A 9,001-nucleotide genomic window follows, 5' to 3' on the forward strand; every position below is an offset into this window, starting at 1 on the left:
TAATTCAGAAGACATAGCTGTTTAATGTTAATAACTCAGAAGACATTGCTGTTTTTGTTACACCAACAATATTAAACTAATCTTACTTATCAAAGATGTACCTAAGCCACGGGAACGTGAAAAGCATTTGAGTTAGTTTCCATACTTCTGAGAATTTTTGGAATACTTAATTTATGTAAGTGCTCATTTATCTCAAAGCCAATTTCAACTGAAGAACTTCTTTAGAGGATTTTATAAATTAATTCAGTAATTGAAAGTAGAAACTATTAACATATGCATAGAATATGTACATGCGTTGTTGAAACTCCAAGGGGGTTCTGGTCTAGGTGTAGTTGTCCATCACACAAAATTCTAGGGCAACCGAGGATTGCCAAGGAAGAAAGGAATTTTTTTTTTAATTTCAGCATATTATGGGGGTACAGATGTTTAGGTTACGTATGTTGGGAAGAAAGGAATTTTCAACAGGACAGATGTCTTGCTGGGAGAATGAGAGAAGCTGCCTCCAATCAGTCCCTCAACTAAGGGATGTTATGAGCTTTTAAAGGAGGGGTCATGTGCCTTGGGGCAGGTCCTGGTGTATTTTATTAGAGGCTGCATGCATTTGGGGGCAGGTTGTGGGTGATGGTGAATCTTGGCTGCAGGAAGTCTAACCTGGGGCCTTCAGAATCTCAACTCCTTTATCTTACAGAAAATTTGTCTTTTCATGCTGGTTGTGGTGTCTGAGGCCTATAATCACAGCACTTTGGGAGACTGAGGCAGGAGGATCACAGCTTGAGGCCAAGAGTTTAAGTTCATCAGTTCTGGGAAACAACTCAAAGAGTCAAGTAGTTAGTTAAAGGAAAGTACATATAGGGGTTCATGGAGGTGGTTACACATACATGTACATACATAAATATGCAGACAGATACAAATAGAGATGTTATAGCTTTCATTTTAAATCTTAGCCATGAGTTAGGTTATAAACATAGCAACACAAAATTTGCTATTTTTTATGAGTTGATTCTCATCTTTGCCTTATTATTACGTTGCTGGCAGATGGAGCAAGTATGTTGAGGTTCCCTGTTCAATGGTAGCTAAAGCTTTTTAGCAATATTTGTGAAGAAGGCTTTAAAGATTTTTATTTGCTTTTGGTAAGTAATCTTATAGAGGCCATGGACTAAATTTTGGGGGAGGGACCTTACGAAAATATCAAATACCTGTTTATTTCCAAAAAGTCTCTCTCTCTCTCTTTTTAATTCTTTCAATTGGAAAGCCAGGGTTATCCTCATGGAAATTTTCATTTCTAGAGAGATGGTAAGATTTACATCTCCAAGGGGCAGGGAAAAGATGTAGGTTTTCTCTAAGAAGGAATTCAGGAACATATTTACTTATTACAGTATCAGAAACCTAAGCTAATCACCCTATAAGTTTTTCTTTCCATTAAGTGAATTTTTGTGGTTGGTATCCAAAAGACATTTGCAAAGCAATTTGCATGGGAAGGCCTGGAGCGGAAGGAGTTTGATTATATAGTCTCAACAAATAAGTGGACTTCTAAAGGACAGCAAAACAGCCTTGCTGGGTGCCCTGGGGCCTTTGTCAAAGCTATTTCCTAGATATCCCTTTTAACAAAGTCTCCGTCTGTCTGAGTGCCTTTTACAGTTCTTAACTTTTGTTTTAATTCTGATATCTACCTCCTAATTTTGTTAAAGGAGTTTTATTTTATTTTTTCCTTTCCCTCAGATCAGCAAATAAATTTTGCTGTCTTTTCCATTTTTCCCTTCTTTCAATCTGAGCTTCCCATAGATATCCGTGGGATATTTACTTAGAATGAGAGCACTCAAAAAAAAAAAAAATGCTTTTAGATATAAAAGTCCAAATCTTCAAAGATATACCTGTTCGAATCGTGACTCAAATCCAAAGCCAATATACTTTTTAAACAATTTTTACCTTTGGCTGGCTTTGTCAAAGTTCCCAATTTCAACTGCAGCCTTCTGGACTGAGCGAGACAATGGTATTGGTTCTTGCCACTAGCAACCGTGAGGAAGGAAAAACAACCTTTCCCTTCAACCTGTCCAGGTTCTCCACTGGGGCCTGTAACAAAAGACAGATTAATGAGAGGAAAGCACGCACATTTATTTAACATGGGTTTTACGTGTTACTGAAGCTTCTGTAAGGAAATGAAGACCCAAAGAAATGGCTAAATCTAAGTGGTTTTGTATTAGGTTTGACGAAGAGTGAAAAGTCTTGGAAAATACGGTTCGGACAAAGTGATCAGAACCAAGAGTAATGAGCTGGGGAAACTCAGCAAGGCCTGTCCTTTGGGACTCCTCTCAGCCCCCTCTGTCTTGGAGATAAGGATGTGCCTTTGCTGTGGAACTAGGGACGGCACCTCTCACATGAAGGGCTTATGACCTGCTCCAGGGGAAGGTCAGAGAGCTCTTCCTGCACCTCCTGTTTCTCAAATTCCTTCAGTGTAAAACATTCAATATGCCAATGCACCATATTTTAGAGGTGGCATATTCTGAACTCCTTCAATTTTAAAGTTTCAGTGTAAATAAAGCACTTCTAAGCATACACTCGATTACTGCCAGGGCCGTGCCAGAATTTCTATTCATTTTCATTTTTCTCACAAAGACATCAAGGAAAGATGCAACAAAGAGAAAATCTAACAAAGGCTCTTAAACCAGATATAATTGGTAAAGCTCATTAAGAAAAGAGAAAATATAGAGGAAAAAAAAAAAAAAAACCCTACTAAATACTCTCACTGGTCTTGTATTCTTGTTCGTTTTCTGGCATTCCAAAATCTCATTTGCAGAATCTGGTGTAAATATCATTAGGAAGAGCCACTGGTTAACAAGGAAAATTTTGTTCTATAATTTTTATTTTGTTTCATTACTTTAGAATTCAGAAGGATGTTTCTATTTGCAAGACATGTTTTCCTGTATCAAGTGAATGCTATTGAGAATGATCTTCTATCTCTTGTTCCGGTCTCTGGAACAGGGTTTTCTCTTTGGCTTGGCATAGTAGAACTGCCCCTTTTAGACAAGTCTTGAATGAGATTTCTTTTCCCATAATCTGACAGAAGCAAAATGGTACCCTCACCTAAAATGTCACCTACATTAGATTGGCATCATGCTTGATAGTATAGGTCTTAGAATAATTCTTGAAGAGGCCTCTGTGTTTTTATCTCAGGAATTTTGCTATGTTATAGCATCTGAGACCATTTGGTTATTTTATTAGGTCAGATGTTAATCCTTAATCGAGAGCAAAGAATTATAAAAACGGGACCTGGGACACACAAATTTTACTTTATTCATCAAACTTTTGAGCTGGAAAGAAAAACAGAGGTCACTGAATTCAGCACTTGACAAAATGACTTTAGAAGAATCTCCCTTTCGTTTTCATTGTGGGAGAGAGGGGCAAGCTGAATCAGGAGGGCTCCTGGTTCCTCATTTTTTTCCTCCCATAGTGTTTCTCTAGGTTTCTTTTAACATTTTGGTTTTCTTTATTAGGTGAAAAAGAATTTTAAAACAATAATTTAAATATTTCATATTAAGCAGGTAGAAAGTAAGTTTGTAAGGCATTAAATAATTTTCCCAAGTCATAACTCTAGTAAAAGACATAAATGGAACTAGCATCAGGGTTTCTTGAGTTTTAGTGCACTGTGCTTTTTATTTTACTTTTCTATTCTGTTGAAGATCTAAGAACCCAATTAGAATGCTGTAACAGAACATGACGGCTTGAAAGAAATAGAAATAATGAAAGGAAAGGGTTACCGAGAAGACTGAACTCATCAGTGGCTACCATTGTCTACTGAATTTTGCTTTCATTAAATTCTTTCTCCACCTATTTGAGTTTATTATGGATATTGAATGAAGTGATGAAGATAATGTGATAATTTTTTCCATAATCCCTGGGGTTATTAATCTAGATCAGGGTATCTCAAACTCAGCACCTTTGAAATTTTGGGTTGAATCTTTGCCGTTGCTGTTCTGTGTATTGTTCGATGTTTACCAGCCATCCCTGCCCTCAACTTACGAGATACCAGGAGACATCTCAGTCATGACACAAGACAATCAAAACTGTCTCCATACAATGCCAAATATCCATGGGGTGAGGGACATCACCCCTAATTGAGAATCACTGATCTAGATGATATAGAATCTAAATTAAAATTGAGAGACCTAACTGAAGATATCTTACCATATGTTAGTTTTTGTGTGGACATTTGTTCCAAGGTTTTAAGCAATACAAAGAGATATTTTAGAAATTCAAAGGATTATAATTGAGACTTTAAGAAATGAGGCAGGTGTGGGAGTCAAAGCTTAATGCAAAAAGATAAAGTAGGTTGTAAGTGAATTGACCGTATGCCTGGTGGGCGTGGTGACTCAAGAAAAATATTTAATATTGAAATTTAACAGAACTCAGCTCTTGCTAGTGTCTTTATGTGGCCCTACAAATACTGGGCAAAAAAGAATTAAATATGTGTCTTTGATGTCTAGGCAAGGTAGTCAATCTTTAGAGTAGAACATGGTGACGGTGATGATAAAGTTCCTTTAACCTTGATATGTGATGCCCAGATATGTTTTACAGTGGAAGATGGAAAATGTCACGAAGAAAAAACTATTTTGAAGAATGGATCGCGGCATTCTACGTAACTTCTGTCTTGAGCCCATTCCTTTACTGCCTAAAACCAAGGAGGTTTGTTAATCAGCTTTCCATAGTTACAATAAAAGAAAGTTATTTGTTGGTTTATTCGTTTATTTTAGGTCACTTCTTACTTTATATTGAGTGAAGCCCTGTTATTTCCAGAATTGCTTCTCCATCAGCTGCACAGTTCTGGTGAGCCTATCAACCACAGAGACTGATGGCTATGTGGTGGGAAACATGACTTGATTTTGCCCAATCACATTACTTTTATAATTTTTTTTATATTTGTTCTATGGACATTGGCATAGAGATAACTGTTATATTTTGACCTTTAAGGATACCATAAGGCAGCTAGTGCTGTGCTTGTCTGTCTTGCTCACAAGTACAGAAAGCCTGGCCACAGCAAGAGTGAGCAAAGCCAACAAGCAAAAACATGCAAAGGCAGGTGGGCTGTGGAGAACAAAGATTCCCATGAATCTTGAAAGATTCCCATTTCAAGCACCTGGATCCAGCCATTTCTGAAGCTAGTTTTTCCCTTTGGACATCTAGCAACATGAGTCAACAAAATTCCATTTTGGCTTCATCTAGTTTGCGTTACATTTCCATCAGTAACAGAGGAAAGAGGTCTGCTGATTACAGTGACTATTCTCCTTGAACAAATGCGGACCAGGGATTGAAAATGCAACAAGAGAGCAAAGTGAAGAATGTAGAGATAAAAGATCAACAGGTATAACGAGGGGTAGAAAGTCCCTTGAAATTTAAGGCAGGAATAATGAACAAATAAAGAGGGAATGTGTGATTTATCTTGCAAGCCTATTCCTCAAGGACAAACAAAGCATCAGAGAAAAACGACCTCATAGCAGATTGAAATAGAGATGATTATGGAGGAGGAAAATGTCCGAAATCAAACCAAAGGCTTTGTCCTTCTGTTCACCTACTGTTAGCAAATTCTAATGAGGGAGGACCAATTGTTCAACACAACTGTGTAAAAACTGTTTAATTTATTTTTCAGCCAACATACATAAATCATCAATTAAAAGAGAGATTCTAACTTGATAAAGATCCTATCTCTGGACTTAAAGAGAGTTCACTCTAAGAAACAAATATTAATAGTTAAAGGATTCATGCACAGTATATGATAGCTATTGCAGTGTAGGGGAAATTTACCCTATTACTTATGGTTTCTTCAATTGTAAATGCAAAAAACAAAAAACAAAATCGAGCTAAAGTAAGCAGGAGAAAAAAATTTTGTATGGGACATGCACTCAGGCAAGGCTGGACCCAGGGGTTCAAACCATGACCCCAGGACTCTGTCTCCCTCTCAGCCTCTTAGTTTTATTTGCTTCTGTGTTGGCTTCATCCTCAGGGAATATCTCTCCATACTATGGCAAAGAAGAATATTGGCAGCTCTGCGTCAACATCACTGGAGATCGTGAATGCAATGATAAGCATTGCCTCTCTTCCCCAAATGACTCTGATTGACTCTGCTTTAGTCTTAGGCTCATTTCCGCACCAATCATTGTATCTAAAGAGGATGTGCTTCAGCCTTGTCCCTGTGCCGCTTCTGCAGCTGAGCGCTGAGACCATGACACTGACAGATCCACGATGATCAGGAGAAGTGAGACAGAGAGAGTGAACCAAGGAAAAACAGCCATGTAGTCAATATCATTTACTATTATTATATTTTGTCTTCATTGTCATTACCATAAATGTCCTTCAGTCTTTTTTTTTTTTTTTATGATTTTGCATTGTAATGTCCTTTAGTCTCCTAACACGTGCTGAGTGGGACATGGATGTTTTTAGGTGACATCTGCGCTAGGGGTCAAAGAGTAAGCATTCATATGACTACCACTGGGTTAGGATGAAAATCAAGAGGACACATTAGTGTAGAGAATTGGGTGTAACTGTGTAGGTATGTTTTATCAAAATTGATTAAGTTCTATATATGCATAAATATTATCTATTATTTATCAAATATTTATTATGTGTCAGGCATTGTACTAAGTAAACACTTTAATTTGATAATCTCATTTAATCCCCCCAAATTTTGTAAGGTAAATATTATTCTCCTTCCTAAATTGGGAATAATGTTTAGTGAGGTTAAGTAATTTATCCAACTAGCAAATGGCAGAGATTGGACTAAAACACAGGAAGTATGAAATCAGAACTTGAATATTTAATATGCTTTTACTTAGGGTAATTATACTTTACCCTGTTATCCTTATATAATTATTAACAGCATATACTTTAAATCTAAAAAATCTCCTGATTTGGACAATAATTGTATGATCACTCTAATACTGTCTCCTGATATACATATATGTACTTCCATATATTTTATATGCACATCTTTCATTTAAAGTGATTTTAGGTTGAGCACAGAGGTTTGCGCCTGTAATATTAGCACTCTGAGAGGTCGAGGCGGGAGGATCGCTTGAGCTCAGGAGTTTGAGACCAGCCTGAGCAAGAGCGAGACCCCATCTCTACTAAAAATAGAAACATTAGCCAGGCGTGGTGGTGTGCGTTCCTGTAGTCCCAGCTAATAGGGAGGCTGAGGCAGGAGGATCACTTGAGTCCAGGAGTTTGAGGCTGCAGTGAGCTTTGATGACATCACTGTACTCTACCCAGGGCAACAGAGTAAGACTCTGTCTCAAAAAAAAAAAAAAAAGTGATCTTAATAAACTTTTTTAATCTTAGGAGAAGAGCTGAAGATTTACAGAGAAGTTGCAAAGACAGTACAGAGAGTTCCAATATACCTCACGTGTAGTTTTTCTTATTGTTAATATCTTATACTAATTTGTCACAATTAATGAACCAATATTGATACATTATTGTTAACCAAAGTCCATAGTTTATTCGGATTTTCCTTGTTTGTACCTAATATCCATTTTCTGATCCAGGACCCCATCCAGGATACTACATCACATTTGACCTTCATGTCTCCTTGGGCTCCTCTTGGCTGTCACAAAATCTTGGGCTTTCCTGGGTTTTGATGGCATCATAGACTTGTTTGAAAAGTACTGATTAGGTGTTTGTTTTCTAGTGTGTTCCTCATTTGGGATTTCTGTGATGTTTTCCTTACGATTAAAATGGGGTTACAGGCTTTTGGGAGAAAGATCACGTAAGTAAAGTGCCAATTTTATCATATCACATTAAGGATCTGAGCTATCAACATGGCTTGCCATTGCCGATGTCAATCTTGGTCATGCAGCAGAGATAGTGTTTGTTTCTCTGCTGTAAAGTTACATGTTGCAAATGGCTATTAACCTATTCAAAGTGTGGTTTATATGGAGAAAATACACACATTTTAAGTGAATGAAGCCATTATTTTTGACAGATAAATTTACCTGTGTAGCCACTACCCCAATCAAAATGTAGAACATTTCTATCAGCTTTCTACAGTTGTTTTAACTTCTCTCAATTCATTCTTTTGATTTCCTGAGGTCCTTAAAGAATCCTTTCAGTTATAATTGAGTCATACATGCCCCAACTCTACCAGGCATATCACACATTTTGAATTGCTCCAGAAATAAATGGCCTGGTTGTTCACTACGATTGATTCTACCGGGTTGCCTATTACAGCTTGGCTGTCTCTCCATCTATCTTCTCTGCCAGGACTAACTAGGAAATGCAGCTCTACCATCCCATGGACTTGAAACCTTGTCCTATAGGATGAACAAAAATTTAACTCTACTCTCTGAAAAAAGATTTACAAAAAAAACACAGGAACCAACTGTGTTCCCTCACAACTGCTGAGCGTCTGACATGACTTTGGCAAATATAGCACAGAGTAGGCCGTTTGGGACAACATTATGGGATATTACGTCTGAAGAACAAGGATGTGAAGTAAGCAAATCAAATGATATTTTATATTCAAAGATTTCTAAGGTCCACTCTTTAGTTCAGATCCACTGAAGTAGGAGTGAGACAGTTATGATCCTAACTTCCTAAGAAATGCTTTACGGGTGTTGGAAAGAGAGATTTCTAAAGCAGCTTTCAGTAAAGCCTTCTTGAAAGTGGTAGTTATAACAACATTAATCACTGTTAGATTTATGGGGAAATGATGTGTTTTACAAGAAGCAACACAAATATAAGTGTAAAAGTTCATGAGGAGACATTATACAAGTTTATATTTTATCAATAGTTGTAAGAATCATGGCATGTAATTAGAACTGAAAGAAATATTAAAACTTGAAGGAAAATATCTCTTCAGTTTATCAAAGAGAAAAATATATAATTGAAGATGAGTTGAATAATTTGCCCAGATCATGACTTTTTTAACCTTTTATATCTTTATTGAGGTATAATTTAGATAAACAAAAACACATACGTTAAGTACATAGGCTGGGTAAATTTATAAATATACAAGCAT

The sequence above is a fragment of the Propithecus coquereli genome, unplaced genomic scaffold (genome assembly GCF_000956105.1).
Source record: "Propithecus coquereli isolate 6110/MARCELLA unplaced genomic scaffold, Pcoq_1.0 Scaffold60, whole genome shotgun sequence".
Classification (NCBI taxonomy): domain Eukaryota; kingdom Metazoa; phylum Chordata; class Mammalia; order Primates; family Indriidae; genus Propithecus; species Propithecus coquereli.